The following is a 16,326-nucleotide window of genomic DNA, read 5'->3' on the forward strand; positions in this document are numbered from 1 at the left end:
TCCGTGTATTTGCTGAACTGTATATCTGTCTATGCAAGTGAAGTGAACCCTTACTGTAATCTTGGAATTCCTATTCAGGATTTGATAAGTCACAGGGAGAACAAAAACATTATCTATGATGCATTTGTCATCTTACAGACCATTTCTGCCCTAGATCAGTGGGCACTTAAAGCCAGGACATGTTTATGAGTCTGGGAGCAAGATGCTCAGATGCTCCCCTTCCATTTTCTTCTTGCTCCACTAAAGTCAGTGGCCCAGTAAGTGAAAATGTATAACTCAACATACTGAAAGAACTATTGGGTTTATATTTTAACTGATTAGTTTGTTTCCTGGCATGATGGACCTGAACACTTCAAATATTGAACCATACTTGGCATGAGGTCCACCCCACATGTGAGGCCTGGGGTAATTGCCTCTCCCCTCCCAAAGGCCCTATAAAACGTATCTTTTCTGGGGATCTTAAACATGCCTGAGACATACTGTGGCCTTGCTTCCTTGCATCCTTTTACTGTCACACCTGCAATTATTATGAGATAAGAATCATCTGATAAAATGGCTAGAGAAAAAAGAGGTACATTGAGTGGATGGGAAAGGAGTTCACAGGCAAATATCACATCCATACTTGTAAACAGAATAAAGTGTAAGAAGCAGTAGTGCTGAAAATACAGCTAACCTAATCGTCTGGACAAGCCTTTAATTACAATTAGGGAGGCTGAAACAAAACTGATATAATTTGAGACCCCCTGAGGTACAGAGAAGAACGTTCCCTTTTAGTAAATAGGACTCTACCAGAATTAAAGTATAAATTGCTTTTACAAAAGCTCCATGGTTTCCCCGCAAAAGCAAGAAACGTAATTACCCCAGTTAATTGGCATTCCTGCACTTAATTCTTCTAATCAGCTATTTGTACAGGAAATACCTTCATAGTATCAGAGGTGAATTTAATTTAGATTTTATTTTTAATTTTCAACCTCCTGTCAAAGCAGATGCTGGGATAGTCTTAATTTCTGTATGAACCTCATTTGGAAATCTCTAATGTATATAGTCAAACTCCCCACTTCATCCATAGCAGGAAGTAGTGAAATGTGTAACACAGGAAAGAAAAACATGCCTATAATCAACCAAGTGAAGTACAAGGTTCAAATTAATTTAGAAATAATCTATTTTACTTTACTGTACGTGCTAATGGAGGGAAAGATGGACAACATGACACATGTTGAAGTGTGAGAAAGTGTAAGAAGTGTGAAAGCAGTTTCTGTATGCCTTTCCTGTTCAAATGCAAGTTCTTTTTGAAGTGTGAGCAATTTCTTTTTGAGCACTCCCCACCCCCAAATACATTGGCTATTTGTGTTGTTGCCCTGCTTAACATTTCAATTATGGCCCAGCGTAGTTTGTACGCTCATTTTCCCCCTAGAGAGAGAATAATAGAGACAGAGAGACAAATTTTTATAAATTGGGACATAAAACCATAAAGAGAACCCATTATAGATTTTTCCCCCTGCCATGGTAGCTCTAAATTATAACATAATGAACACCATGTAAATGGTTTCTTTTTTCTCCTTCCTTTTCACTAATTTATTTTTGCATCACATTTCCACTTCCCCTCATCATTAGTCTTTTTCATTTTTTCTAATGCTCTTGTTAAGCACTTACAATCCTGTGGTAATCAGTTGCTGCAGCATATGTAGAGCTCAGAGGAAAACATTGCTGAGTTGTCAGCATGTTTTCAACTTCATTTAAAATGACAACATGGTAATCATCCATACATGCTGCACAGTTGTGAGAGGGGAAAAAAATCAGTGTGAGTTCTCTGCCATTAATTCTCTTCCCAACAGTGACCCACATCTTTGTTTTCTAAGCAAGCTGACTGCTTAGGGGTTTGTGGGCCCTTTCTCAATGCTGATAGAATTATCAGTTCACATCAGGGCTAGTAAAGGCTGTTCACCAAGAATTTTAATACTAGAGGAGAGAGACACTCCTTCCCCGGATTAAAAATATAGAATTGCCTGCACTTTAGTAAGCTATTCTTAGCTGTGGGACATTGGTTCTGATTTTGTCAATGTTTCCAAGACTATGGTGACAGGGTTAGGCAACAAGATTTGAAGACATTGCCTTTATGAGGGAACATTATCCTTAACAATGATAGCAATTGAGTTGGCTTTAGATTAGATCCTGAACATTAGCCTTCAAAAAGATAGCAATGAAATTGGCTTTACATAGAAGAGTACACCATGCTGGTACCTTTGGGATATTTCCATGATAAATTGAAAATACTGTTAATTTAAAATAATACTGTATAGTGACATCATTGTTATGGCCAAGAATTAGCAAGGGTACCATTCTGATTGGAAAGTCTCTACTGAAAATGGGATGTAGGCATGGTGTACAGTTAATTTCATTTCTGCCTGAAGGTAGTGAATTTTCATTGATGGCCACAAGTGGATCATCTTTTTGGATATGTGAACATGGAAACTGAATTTGTGAGTGATATCTGGTCCTGAGCTATGAATTCTTAAAATAGCAAGGGAGATACAGATTAGCTTCTGGCATATTGTGGCTCAGGAGCTGGATTTAGATGCCTTTGCTTCAGACTTCTGGGGCATTGATGGGTCACCAGTATTCCCACTGCACATGTAGTAATCTGTTTATCAGGATTACCAGAGTACATAACTTGGAACCAGAATGCTAGGACACCTATATTCCTGCAGCAATTTCTAGACCCTAATGGTCTTCTGAACAGTGCTGGAGCAACCTTAATCTGGTTCAAAGTTTCTCTGCAGTCTAGATCCAGAAATCATACCCCATCCTTATTTTAGATTCTTGATCCTGTTCCTTGCTATTGACTCACAGAATATTTCATTCCATTGTGCTAAGCTTTGGGTGATGGTTACTATGGATTCAGCCATTAATAGCAATTTATTTCTCCTTTTCTTGCTCCTTCATTTGGTATTTTTAAAAGTAGAACAATATACTCATATATTATTATTTCTTTCTAAACTCAAGTGGTGCATGAAGATTGGAGTGGAAGGAGCAGTAGTATAGAGAATTTCTAGAGGAACTCTCCAACAGGTTTCAGATACAACAGAAAGGATTCAATCCACATACTGTATATCAGTAGAGAGGCTGATTGATCATGGTTGGAGATGGTTCCTAATCTGTAAAGCTAGATGAAAGATCTTTCTACTAAAGTTGAAGCACTAATGACTTGCAGTGATTGGGGGATTTTATGATAAGTATCCACCCTGATCTGGAGCATGATGCTTTTTTCCTTCTTCTCAGAAGGCTGATTAGAGGGGAAGCCTTAAGCTGTAGAACAAGCATAATGTTGCTGATTCTAGATGTTGCCACAAACAAAGAAGGTCAACTTTACTCTATGATACTTAGGCACCAAGTAGTAGAACAAACGGGGTTTAGTTACAGAGTTATCTAACAAGATATAAACTAGCAGGGGTTCGAAAGAGGCCAAGAGCATGTCTTAATATAATGAATTAAATAATGGAAAATGCTTTGAAGAAGGTAGTTAAAAGCTAGAGAAAGCTTCCAGAGTGGCATAGTGCCCTAGGAGATACTCATTTAAATGGAATAAAATATTAGCTTTTGAATACTACTGACTGGAAAGGATAAAGTCAAAGGCGCATCACACTGGAGAGCAGGAGCCAGAACATATTATTGCTGTTGCAACAGCCACGGAGTGTCAGGGTAGCCTTGCTCCGAATAAGACATGGACTCACTTAAAGGGTTTAAGGATTTCCGGGTTTATTGAAGCAGAATGCATACGGAGAAAAAGATGGGAATGCGGGTGCGGTATCAGGGTCTCCCGTTTATACCCCGGTGGCGGACCTTGTTCTCCTCCACCCCCTATTGTCCCCCAAGCCAGGTCCGGATGGGTGATTAGCGTTGGTATGGGTCCGGCGATGGGTGATCCGGGCGATCTCCGACGTTCCCCTTTGTCTCCTTGCCTTCGTCCGGTGTAGGTGCGTCCCCCGGGGTAATGGGTGGGAGTTCCCCCGGTCTGTTAATGGTTTCCAGATCCTGTCTGAGGTGCGCCTCTATTGTCCTGGTGATTTATTTATGGGTTTGGGTGCTTAAGGGATGATGTGTGTGTTTAAAGGATAATGGTTATCCCTTCCTCTTTCCTGATGTGCATGTTCCCCGTTGTGATGCACTTATGCCTTGCAACGGGGAACATGATACGGAGAGGATTAATCTGAGCACCAAGAACTTTGAATTCTATTAAAGGTCCATGCCAGGGATGGTTCCTAGCAGGGAAGAAGGACGCTGTAAGTCTGGGAGCCTGCTCTGGATGTTGAAATGGATTGTTATGTTAGTACATAAACATTCATTCTTCTCTGGAATATCCTTTTCTGCTTTGACTTCTCTTCCTGTTAACTTTAAGTACTCTTTTTACAGTGAAGCTGCTTTTTCCCCAAGTAATGGGAAGATTTATGAGCCTCCTATGGATCTGCATCTCTTTTGTTGTGGGACAAAAATTGGATTCTGGTGTTTTACCATAAATCTGTTTATGCATCAGGTTATAGGTTAATTAGAAGAAATTGCCAAGTATGATAAGTTGCAATTTCTCTGATGTATAATTGTTACAGTTAAGGATACCTTGAATGCTTGCAATGACAGATTTTCACCAGAATCAGATCCAGTTTTCTTAACTTGTTCAATTAATTCATCTGACATAATTTGGGAAATAGAGAAGCCAGTAAGGATGGATGTAGATGCAGATACATATTGTTTCAGAACAAATCCTCTTTATGCTTTTTCTGAAGAATTGAGAAAAAAATTAAAATGGCTCATGAAATATTTTAGCATGATGAGTAACTTATTTAGGAAAAAGCTTCTGTTTTTCTGACTGCATTCTTAAATCACCATGCAGTATCTGCACTACAGTTTCAGAATTCATTTTTGTTATTAAGTACCTCATTCACTTCATTACACATTGAATAAACCACATCCAGTTCTTTATATAACCATTAAAAATACCTTCAAATCATTACTGAAATTTGAGTGTTGTTTTATTTTCTCTCTTGCTCTCCTGCTAATTTATCTCTTATCATAGAAATCTCCTACTTTTGGGTGGCAATTTCCATTGCCCACCCCACCTCCGTAACCTAACTGAATAAGGCAGTATCTGAACCGGGCTGAGGACCCTAAGAAAACTGATTATGAATTGGCCATGTCCTGAGGCTGGGAGAGGCAGAAATAGGTTTAGGCTCTGGCAAAATGAAGCAGGACACTGAAACATTCATGGCTGGCCTTTACACCTCTAGCTGGAAGAAACAAGCATAGCCTATGCTGTAATTTTGTATTTCCTTCTCGTTGCTGAAATAGTACATCTTCAGTGAATCTAAGATCCTCTTGCAAATAACAGTGTAGAAGCATCACGTTGCAGGAATTATGCAAATGTCTGCTCCATTAGAAAAATTCTTATGCTCCTGGAGGTTTATAAAGCAAAAATAATTTTGAATTTCATGGGGTAAATTTGTGGTATTATAAGGAGTTCCCCACTAGACACAATAATGGATTTGTTGTACCCTCAGTCCCCAGGTATAACAGCTTGACTGAATGGAAAGGGAACAGTTTCTTCTCTCTTTTAGTAAGTCGTTCATTTGTTCTAAAACATTTAAACAAATAAAAGCTATTAGCAGTAGCATTTTAGCTTGTTGTCAGTGTGCATGCAGCATGGCAACTGCTTGTTCATTCCATGTTTTTCACGTTGCTCCTTCTCAGTATTTCTGGAATATATTTACTGGTTTTGATATAAAGCTATAAATCAGTGTTTTCCAAACTTGGGAACTTTAAAATGTGTGGAATTTAACTCCTTAGAATTCTGGGAGTTGGAGTCCATGCACCTTAAAGATGCTCGGTTTGAAAAAGACTGCTATAAATCATGTGGCATGTTAAGAAAAGGGAACATTATATTCTCACTAGTTGCTATTAATTAAGATGAAAATGATTGTTTCAGGGTTATTCCACATTCAAAGACAAACAGCAATAAAATAGAGATAACTGAGGTGGGGAACTTCAACAGGTTTCAGCATTCAGTCCTATGTTAAGTTTTAGGAATTCAGTGGGAACTCATATCTGTTCCATAGATTGCCCAAACTAGGTGTGAGAGAAGTGTGCCATTGCCTGGTATTTCCCCTTAGTTCAGAACCACCGAGGAGATGCTGATTTGACTGGGCAAAGAGGGTTGGGGGTGCCTCTTCTGCACTGTTACCCCACTCCACTGTCCATTTGGACAGTTTCTCTCTCCCTGCTGTTAACACACTGTCAGTTAAATTAATAGCCCTCCATGGTTTGATATAAAGAAACGCGCATCAAGAAATCTCATCACAATTCTTTTTTACTTATGGTGAAGTTTAATGTAAAAATACTAATGTTAGGCAATCTCTATGTGGCAGTAAAGATAGAACATGGATAGACAATTTTCTCTTATGGAACTCTTCAGTCATTAACGACTGCTTGGTTTTTCATCCTATAGAGATATACTCTAGATTTTCTGCTGAAAGCAAAGGATTGTTCAAAGACCTTTCCAACTATGACTCACTTAACAGGCTCAAAATTCACTTTAGTTAGTACCCTTTAAAATATAAAGAGCAACAAAAATAATTTGATTGAATGACATTGTCTAATACAGAAATCTGGTGCTCAGAGATGTACATGATCCCCTTTTATACCCCTTGGATCCCTCCCTTTTTATGTCTCAAGGAGCCTTTTTATGCCCTTTGGAATCTAAGTATGACTAATGAAACCTGAAGGCAATGTTTCCCACCTTTTGGAGGTAGGGAGTAGATGAAGATTATACCCTGCTGATAATTATCGTGTAGCCCCCAGTCACACTATGTCCCTGAAATCCCCCCAAATTGTAATTGTGGTCCTTGGCCACCAAAAAGTTGCCAACCACTATGATGGAGCATGCAGTTTTCACACAGAATGAACTTTTAGCTCACCATGTGTTCTTTTCCTATATCTGCTCTCCAGGCACTTTGCAAATCTCCAAAAGTTGAGGAGAAAGATTAGAGTATGTGGTGGTGGTTGATGAGAACAATGGAAATTTCCACTTAATTAGCAAATATTTTAAGAGATTGGATGTAACTGCAAGAAGATTCCACTGTGTGTGATTTATCATAAAATGTATTTGTTTAATTTCAGCAAGTTTGAATTCTAAAGAATAATTTCCATCTTATAATAGCTGCTTATCCATATATGAGCCTGTATTTTAGAAACCTAATCATATTTTGCTATTGAAATAAGGAATAATAAAAACGCTAAGTAATTATGTGTGGGGCAAAATGATATAGACAAATACCTAGAGCTTTGAATATATTCATGAATCTAGGTAGTTATTAAATTTGTAGTAAGCTATAAATTACACCACAGTACCTCTATAGGCACATATTTAATGTAAAAGAGCTGATGCATCATTTATACTATTTGAAACTTGCTAGGTTCAGTGAATATATCCTCAGTGTGACTGAACTTAAATTGATGAAGTTTTTATTTTGCTTATGTTCAGATTGATAAAGCAATTGTTGGAGATCTGAATTCTTGACATTGGCAATTTTGGTATCATGACATAACAGTGATTACACAGCACTTCCCAGAAGTATAAAACTAATCTGTGGCTTGCAATTAAAGGCTTGCGTGGATGCTGGAGGAAGGGGAAATGGTTATGCATGGCAGTTTTCTCCAATTTTTCTTTCATACAGGAAAGTTCTGATAGGGATCAACTTCCTCTGCAAATGGAAGGATCATTCCCATTCATAGAGTGCCATACCCAAATCTAATCCTATATTAACTTGGTCATTGCTAACAAAATAATGTACAAGTCATGGCTCCTGATATATTAATTTATTAATTTATTTATAAAATTTTATCACTGCCCATCTCGCCCCAAAGGAGGGACTCTGGGTGGTTTACAATAAAAGCAAAGTTTAAAATTCAGTGCAATTATAAATATGATAAATATGAATATAAATAAACAATACAAATATAAAATATAAAATATGATAAAATCCAGATGGCTAAAGCTTCTCTATCAGTCCGTGAGTAAAAGGGCCATTCTAGGGCCATTCTAGGGCACTAGCCATCCTTAAAAATAGCCAACATTCTAATTCAGTTTGATTTTTTTTTTTTTAATCTTGGCTGGATTTGGCTGCTCTTATTGATTTTCTGGTTTTGTTTTAAGTTTTGCTATATTTTTGTATGATTTAAATTTGTTTTATTGTGCTTGGAAACTTTGCAGGGTGCCCTAGGGATTTTATTGAAGGGTCTCATGTAAAATCTGAAAATAAAATAATAAAGAAAAATGTCACAGTGCCTGAAAGTGTTATGTTTCTGTTTAAAGTTTTGAGACTTAAGCATTTAATGAAACAAAGAGAGCAATAGCTTGCTCAGTTTTGCTGACTACGTGTGAAGAAACAAAGCTGTGTAATTGTAGGAGATCTTTGTATTCTGAGAACCATTGGTGTTTGTAGAAATATTCAGATATGACTAGACATTGAGAATGAGTAGTCAAGAAGACAAAATAGCCCCTAATAATAGCATGTAACTGTTAAATAGAATCCAATCAGATTGACAAATCCAGTAGTGATGTATGGCTGTGAGAGTTGGACCATAAGGAAGGCTGAGCACCAAAGAATTGATGCTTTCCAACTGTGGTGCTGGAGAAGACTCTTGAGAGTCCCTTGGACTGCAAGGAGGTCAAATCAGTCAATCCTACAGGATAATCAACCCTGACTGCTCATTGGAAGGACAGATACTGAAGCTGAAGCTCAAATACTTTGGCCACCTAATGCGAAGAGAGGACTCACTGGAAAAGACCGTGATGCTGGGAAAGACTGCAGGCAAAAGGAGAAGGGGACGGCAGAGGGTGAGATGGTTAGATAGCATCACTGATGCAATGAACATGAATTTGAGTAAACTCTGGGAGACAGTGGAGGACAGGAAGGCCTGGCGTGCGGTGGTCCATGGGGTCACGACTTAACGACTGAACAACAACAACAATAATCTGTATTATATCTACAGGGAAAATATTTGGCCTGGACTAAAATCCAAACAGTAGATTTTTACAGGCCTCTCCAAATTCCTGGATATTATTTTTTTTTCTGATTACTCAATAGGGCACAATATGATGAGTAACTGTCACTATATGATAAGCAGCTCAAAATCAGCATGGCCTGGGAGTACCAGAAAAAAACCTTGTAGATCTGCAGAACATAAGCCTATAGCTGGAATATAAACAAAGTACTCTAGAACTTAGCCTAGAGCCTTGGTCTGCATCATGGTGCCAATGGGCACAATTGTGTCAGCAGCCACCTCCCTTAGTGCCTGCTAAGCTCCATCCCTCTACTGTTTCTTTTCCCCATTATTGTAAGGTGTTTTTTTTTTTTTTATTATTCTTTATAATACATGAGAAGCTTGACTATTAAAGGCAGGCATCAATCTCAAGCCTAATCCACATTTACAAAAATGTTTGTGGAGCCCTATATACCCCGGAATCATTCCTACTGTAGAAAAGAAAAATTATACTCTAGAGGGCGGCAGCTCAGGGCTTTGTCTGGACTTGTGTCTAGTTGGTAAAAGCCATGTGACTAGCCATGCTCTCCATGGCAGCTGTTGTGTAAGAGGGCCCATAACATGATTTCAAAATACCTAATATGCCTAAAGCTGACAAGGGTTTGAGCAACTGATGAGATTTTATAGCTAAATCAAGATTGTCTGGTTGGGAGCCACATGCCTTCATATTCTGTAGTTCCGTAAAAAAAAAAAAAAGAGCTGGCATTCATTTCTGCAAGTGTGGCTTTTCCTGGTTCTGAAGTTCAAGAAACCCAAGGCAGAGTTGCACATCTGTAGGATGATGCTCCTCCTACAGATCAGGACTACCAGTGGAGAAGTTGTAAATAGCATTTGATCACTGTCCATCTTTAATATATGAAACCACTAAAATAGGAAGATGTCCTGTTGCCTTTGCTACAAAATTGTAGAATAGTAAGTATGAGCAGATACATGGAGAAAATCCGAGCCACTGAAAATAGAATATTTTTCCAGTACTTAGCGAATGAAACTGTAAAGATAATGAAGAAAAAATGCCAGATTGCAAACCCTTGAAGACAACCAAAACACTATATGGCTTTAGTATGCCTCTCCCAGCAAAACTCTTAAGATGACTTAATAGTTAATTGAATTGATCCACCATGTTTTGGTGGCAGATTCGATTTGCAGATTTTTGGATTGTGATTCCTCTCTGAAATACACTTGTAAGAGCACATCAGTATAAGATGAGGTGTAGAATATATTTATACAAGAGTACATGTGTGCATAATTTCTTCTACACTGAATAGTATGTGATTCAATTATTTAACTGATAGAGCTCTGTTGCTTATTCCATCTTCCTGTCTCCCAGTTCTTACTGTCTGAAATTATGAATTGAGTTGACAGAAGGAAGTATACTTCTGGGTTAAGGGTCTGAAATACAGCTGCTAATTTCTTTCTTGTGCCCTAGCAAGCTGAAACATAGCAGAAGGAGAAGCTTTCCCTTACGTGGAGGTGCAGTGGTATGGAAGGCTTGATTTGTTAATTTTTTGATCCATAGAAGGATCATAGAAACAAGGTGGTCATCTCCTCCTCCAATTAGATGGAAAATTCATTTCTTTCTTCATTGTCTCAGTGATATAAGCGTTTCTCCTTTTGTTTCTCCCTGCAGATCCAGAGGCTAGTTCTCTACCATTTCAAACTGAAGGGAGAGATATATAATAATCTAAAACTAATAAACATTTTTTTAAAACCCTGCATGTAGAAAATATCAGAGAAAAGGTTAAGATACACTGTTTTCCTCCATATCCAGAAATCTTTACCTTCCACATCTCTCCACCTGCCTGCAATCTTACTCTTGATTGTGCAAACAGCTCCATGAGAACTAATAGCAGGAGGGAAGAGTGAATGACATATTTCATGTTTTGTTCTCAAGTTCATATTTCATAGTAACATGACCTCAAAGTTCATTGCCTCTTCAACCCTTTTCTTCAAATATTCAGCTTCCTTTTCTTTAATTCTTTTATCACCATGGCTGCTACTTAACTCTGTCTTCCTGAGCCAGTTATTATTAGCTCAGTCAATCCTTTGCTATTACTTCTTGAATGCTACAGATGTTTTGGACATTTGATTGTCTTGGCAAGATTTCAAAAGTGGTTTGCCATTGTCTCCTTCCTAGGGCTGAGAGAGAGCCCAGCTGGCTTCATGCCCAAGGCAGGACTAGAACTCACAGTCTCCTGGTTTCTAGCCTGGTGACTTAACCACTACACCAAACTGACTTTTACTGTAGTTTTAGGAAAGCTATTAAAAGAACATAAGATTTAAAAACAGGAATTTTGAACTAATGATGAGGCCCAGTTTGCTCTGATTGTACAGTAAATATATGTCTTCCAGAATTCTGGCTTCCAGAATTCTAATGAAAAGCAGAATATATTTAAATGTTAGATTTTATAAAATGTCCTGAGATTTTCAGTTAAATAACAAAATTAACTATTTAGAATAATTAAAAGATATATAAACTTCTTTCAGCCTTTAGTCTACTTTTTCTAGTATAAATCTCATTCTCCAACTAAATCTGCTTCTATTTTTTCTGGTATATTGTTACTATTTAAGGTATTGTCTCCTCCTCTTCCTCCTGTGATGATTGCTGCTTCTCTGGAATGAGCTTTAAGGGTCTAGTTGTAGCTCTGTCTTGTGTAACATTGTTCCTTCACAGTTTTGGGTTCTGACCATAAATTTCTGACCATTTAATTTCATTTGTGCTTGGGATCCAGGGTATAATTTTTATAAAGCATGCACTGCATGATGGTTATCAAACTAGAATTTGTAGACTGCTTTTATTTCAATACACAGGCTTCCTTTAAATCAGGCTAAGATTGCAAATTAGTTTAGAGGACTGGTACTAGGATCCATAACTGTAGACCTGTTATTAGTTACATCAGGCTATACTTAAGAATGTTACTCTTCTGCTACAATTCATTTGGCAATCTGAATCTATCTTTCTAGTTTTCCATTTGCTTGCGGATAGTGGAGACTGGTTATATTATGACTAAAGTTATACTTCTCTGCAAATAGTGCAATTTTTCCCTATGAGAATTGTGATGCATTCTGTCTTATGTTCCTCAGGACATCAACGTCTATTGATTATATTTTTCTAATGTCAGTAGACCTTACAAGATCAGCCATGTTGGCAATCTTGAGATATCTGGAAAAAAAAAGTCTAATGATAATGAAGTACTATGTCCATGTTCACAAATATCTCCAGTTCTCTTTCAAGGTCTATGTGGGATTTGTGTAACTAACAGTGGTTCCTTTTGCTGAGATTTATTTTTCTGGAAACATTCTCAGACAACCTCCTTGGTTGCATGGCACAAACATGGCAACATCTTTTTCCTGCTGTGTCCTCATGATGTTGCCTTCATTTCATTCTCAGTCCATGAGTGAGACAGGCTTAAGTCATCCTTAGCTGTACAGAATTAGTGTCTTCTCTCTTATTCCAGCACCTTCCAAGGGCAGCATAAAGATGTAAACCTTGTTGGGCTTTGTCTCTATTTACCTTGGAGGGGAGTCAGATGACTGCAGTGCTAGCAAGAGAATCAGGATAGGGATGGGCAATAGGGATAGCAAATTTCATGCTGGTAATTATTTTCTTGCTCTCTGAGAGAAAGGGTTGGATAGTGCTATAAATTATAATATGGGTAGGGCACTTACCGTGCTACAAATGTTTTAAAATTTTAACTCAGCAATCCTATGAAATAGTTAGGCACATTCTCTACATTTAGTGATGCCTATATTGTGAAGTTTTTCCCCCCCAATCTTCTTGTGGCATTGTAGCTAGAAAAACAATTCTGACACTGTAGGCAACTAACCTCTGTGATACTTCGTGTCTTCCTTCCCCGGCAAAGAATATGGTTAAGTGCAGTTGGCATACTGCATGCATGTAGTGATCAATCACATTTTTCTAAAGTGCAATATTGTGTGTAGTTCTGGGTCAGAACTAAGATGGTGGGTTTTTTTTTTTTATGAAATCAGTAAGAAATAGTTTTTGAGGTACATGAGACTGATTGGTAAGTTGAATTGTTTCTGGGTCAGAACATTTTAGAGGGTTGTAGGGTAAAGTATCTGTTATTACAAGGTGTTTTGTCTGAATGATACTCAGCATGAGGATTTTATATTGTCATATGGAAAAGTCACTCTCACCTCATTAATATTCAACCCAATTCTTGACAGATTATGCAGAAGAATGAATAGTTTTGTGTCTATGTATGGCTAAAAGGCTTTCACTGCATTAAAAACTTTAAGAATTGTTCATATTGTTTAAAGACATTCTTCCTCATTTTGGATATGCCAAATTCTTGATTCGCTCTCCTCCATGATCTTGAAGAAATATGCCTATTCCATAGATGCTAGCACAGGCACTTACAACCACATATAGATTTACATCACTGAATGGCAACACTGGGCTTTGACCCAGTTGCTCACTGTGCTTGATAACTTTGTTTCATGTATGCCAAATGGTATACTAGTAAAAGGACCCCAGAACATTTGCATATCTTCCAAGGTTTTGCTCCATGTCCCCAAATCTACTTAGCTCACTTATGGCATCTAAAGGGTTAATCACTTTGGATTGGGCTCAGGCATATTCATTTATTCATGGCCAAGATAGAAGTGTTTTTTCAGGCACAGGAGATATTTACTTTTATATAGTTTTAGAGCCACAGTTTTTCACAGCTGCTAGAACTTTACCCAGGTTCTCATCATGCTTGTCTTTTGAAATGTCAGAAAGCAAAATGTCATCTATGAATATAGTCCCCACTCCCAGGTGTCACAGAAGTGCAGTAATTTCCTTTTGGAACAATTTGGGCAGTTCCCAAAGTAAAACTACCAAATGATGTGATTGCCATAGTTAATTTGGCACAATTTTGGCCTAATTGAATCTGTGAAAATCCATTGAAAATCCAAGCAATGAGATTACTTGAGCACCTGTAAGTCCCAGAAGAATGTTATTTACTGTTAGCATGGCTGCATTTCTGTTTTCACAGGTTTGCTCAGCTCTTTACTGTTTACACAGAGGTGAGCTGTCTCTTGGGTGCCAGTATCACTGAAGCACATCTGTTGGTTGAGTGTTCTTTTTAAATCCTCCCCACTGGAACATTCTCTATGGTTCTGCTTTTAGTTTGGGGAATAGTGAGACTGATAATGGTCTAGTAGGACTGGATCTGGAACAGCTCTTTCTTAAGCCCGTGTTTCTACTGGAAGAATCTTTAAGGTTGCCATTTCTATAATAGGCTCCATGGAGATTTCTCGGACATGACATACTAAAGCCTTCGCCACAGATACTTCTCAGCCCCAGAGATTATTTATTTGATCAAGAGGCACATATACATTAAGCTCGCATTCCTCTGCACTGGATATCGGGATAAGGTGTCTTAGGATGTATACAGTATATTCTTGCTGCCAGAGCTTGCAGCAAGGAGATGTAGTAATCTGTTGGAGATGAAGCTGGCTGTCGAAACTTCTGTAGACAGGTCTGAGAGCAGGGTTTCATCAGTTCTCCTGTTCCTTTAAAGCACACTGTGTGATCACTGATTTGAAAATAAATTTCTTATGATTTGGCCAAGCCTGCAAGGTATTCCATTGGTCCCCAAATACATACTTATTGCTATCACCATGTTTTTCAACATTTCTCACTTCTCAGAGTGACTCATTTTCTTACATTTGTAGCATTCAAGGTTATAACTAGCTACCCTGCTCTCTCTGGATGCCTTTTCCCACAGCAAAGGCACCTAGAATCCTTCAGATATATGTGCAAATTGTTTTGACTGAGGAGAAAAGCTGGCCTGGTCTACTTGTCTGCCAGATTCTCCCAGTATAGCAGGGTTCCTCAACCTTGGCAACTCTAAGCTGTGCGGACTTCAACTTCCAGCTTTGCTGGCTGGGGAATTCTGGGAGTTGAAGTCCGCACAGCTTAGAGTTGCCAAGGTTGAGGAACCCTGCTCTGTAGGACTTCTTTGCATGACAATCCATTAAGGTTTCTTGTCCTGTGAACTTGGCTGTTGATGAGTTTCTTATCATCAGACCTTTCTAAGGTTAAAGCATTTTCACTACTTGCTTTTGGAATAAAGCTGAAATGTCCAGAATCAGTCTGTTCCCATTTATTGGGCCCCCCAAATCACAATCTGCTTTCTCATGCAGCAATATTGAATAGATCCTAGCAGATTTCTCAAACTATAGTGTCTTTTGGCAGAAACAAGCCCATCAGGTTTCCCTCAGCACAAAATATTTATCAATTTTTTTTCAAAAGGAGAAAATCATCCTTATCTTTAGCAGCAGCAGCAGCAGCAGCAAAAGATTTATACTTTTTCTCTGCCAATGGCTGCACGGCATAAATGAGGACAGGAATCTGAATTTCTTCTTCATGTAATTTCAGTAGGAGAAAAATACGTTTCCAATCAGAACATCTCAGAAGGGTATTAAAATCAAAGGCCTTTGGTTGGGAAACTTCTCAAATTGCAGAATTTCAGATCAGAGTTCTACTCATCTCAGGAATCTCTAAACCTGAAAGATAGTTTAGATTTCTGACAAAGTAGTTCTTTATAAAATGGCCCAAGGCTCTCAGCTAAACCATAACTTAAGTTTATTTCCTGTAACTAAATATATAAGCGCTTATAACTCCTGAATATGTTTTTGTTACTGAAAACAGCACTCCATGGCTAACTTCTTTTTTTTTTCTGGGATTGTGCTTGACATATAAGACATTGGCTTCTTTTTCTGCTATTCACTTAATAGGATCACCTTTCACTCGGTTAACTAGCTTGAAGACTGCCTATCCCTGTGCTAACCTGCTGCCCTCAGAAATGATCGCTTGGGGTTGTGAGCATTGAAATAAGAATGAGCTACCAAGTTTGATCAATTTCAGAAGCAGCATGTCGCTGGAATAGAGGTGTTGGAAGCTGACCATCAGTGGAAAGCAAGGAGAACTCACTGTTACGTTGTTGTTACTGGAGATCAATATTTTTTTTTCTTCAGAAATATTCAAATGAGTTCTAGAGACACTGTCCCAATATGGGTACAGTATCACATCCTCTTAACAGCAATAATTTAAAGCAGTGCCTAACAGTACTGAAAATCTATTACAGATTTAAATTTACTGACGAAGAGACAATAAAAAGGCATATTTTAATGGCAGAGATTTTGTTATACAGTCTGCCTTCTGGAGAAAACCTTTTAATGTCAGTGGTTAATGAAAATACTGGTCACCAGTGACTGAGTTAAAATGAT

This window comes from Candoia aspera, chromosome 1, assembly GCF_035149785.1.
Source record: "Candoia aspera isolate rCanAsp1 chromosome 1, rCanAsp1.hap2, whole genome shotgun sequence".
NCBI classification, from domain to species: Eukaryota; Metazoa; Chordata; class Lepidosauria; order Squamata; family Boidae; genus Candoia; species Candoia aspera.